The 985-nt window shown below is 38.2% G+C and overlaps 1 protein-coding gene across 1 annotated transcript in view; it reads left to right on the top strand.

The window, feature by feature from the left end:
• LOC119426449 (organic solute transporter subunit alpha-like) overlaps positions 1–985 on the top strand; it is a 13,479-nt gene that overhangs the window by 3,841 nt on the left and 8,653 nt on the right. The window lies entirely within an intron of this gene.

The following is a 985-nucleotide window of genomic DNA, read 5'->3' as shown; positions in this document are numbered from 1 at the left end:
GTTAGCTTAGGTTTTATTTGTTATATGCAAAATCAACACGAGGTCAACAATGCAATGAAATGCTGAGGACGAGAAGAACCGTCTCGACTCGTCAAAAAAAAAACAAGAAATGCCCAAGCATGCAGCAAAAATACTAAAAATATACAAAAAAATCAATCAGTCAACCTTTATTTCTACAGGTAAATCCCATTGAGCCTCGAGGACTCATTTACAAGAGAGACCTGATTTCAACAAAGAAAGATGACAACAATGGACAACCGCAACAACAATAAACAGTTATAAAAAGTCATACTGCAGGTTTTTTTTTTTTTTTACAAATAGGATGGCTAAAAAAAAAAGGTAACAAAAAAACAACAAAAAAAAAACAGCTAGATTCTAAGGAGACTGTAGAAAACTAAAAACAGGAACATGTCAGCATTGGTCCCTGCAGGAGTCCCAACAGGTTCTTAAAGACACTTAGAGAGGTCAAAGGTCGAGAGCTTCAGATCTTTTTACAAGATATTCCAGGAAACAGGAGCGGAGTAGGAGAAGGTCCTTTTGTCTAGTTCAGTCCTCACTGAGGGAACACTGCAGGTAATGATGTCCTGAGAGCGCACGCTGTAGCTGCACTCACACAGAGACATGTAGGAGGAGATGTATGAAGGCAGCAGACCAGGAAGTGATTTAAAGATGAAGATGTACCAGTGAGAGAGTCTGTGTGGAGTTAATGGTGACCAGTTAACCAGTGGATACTGGGTGCAGTGGTGGGTACGGTAGTTACAGCCAGTTATGAATCTTAGTGCACCGTGATAGACAGCATCCAACATCTGCAGCATCCAACATCTGCAGCATCCAACATCTGCAGGGTTCTTGTAGGAGCGTTCATGTAAATAATGTCACTATAATCAATTGAATAATACTACAAATAATACAAAAATACTGTTAAAATACTAAAAACATACCAAAAATACTACTAAAATACTAAAAACATACCAAAAATACTACT

This window comes from Nematolebias whitei, chromosome 20 (assembly GCF_014905685.2).
Source record: "Nematolebias whitei isolate Nwh7 chromosome 20, NemWhi1, whole genome shotgun sequence".
Classification (NCBI taxonomy): domain Eukaryota; kingdom Metazoa; phylum Chordata; class Actinopteri; order Cyprinodontiformes; family Rivulidae; genus Nematolebias; species Nematolebias whitei.
This window is presented reverse-complemented; position numbering and strand designations above follow the sequence as displayed.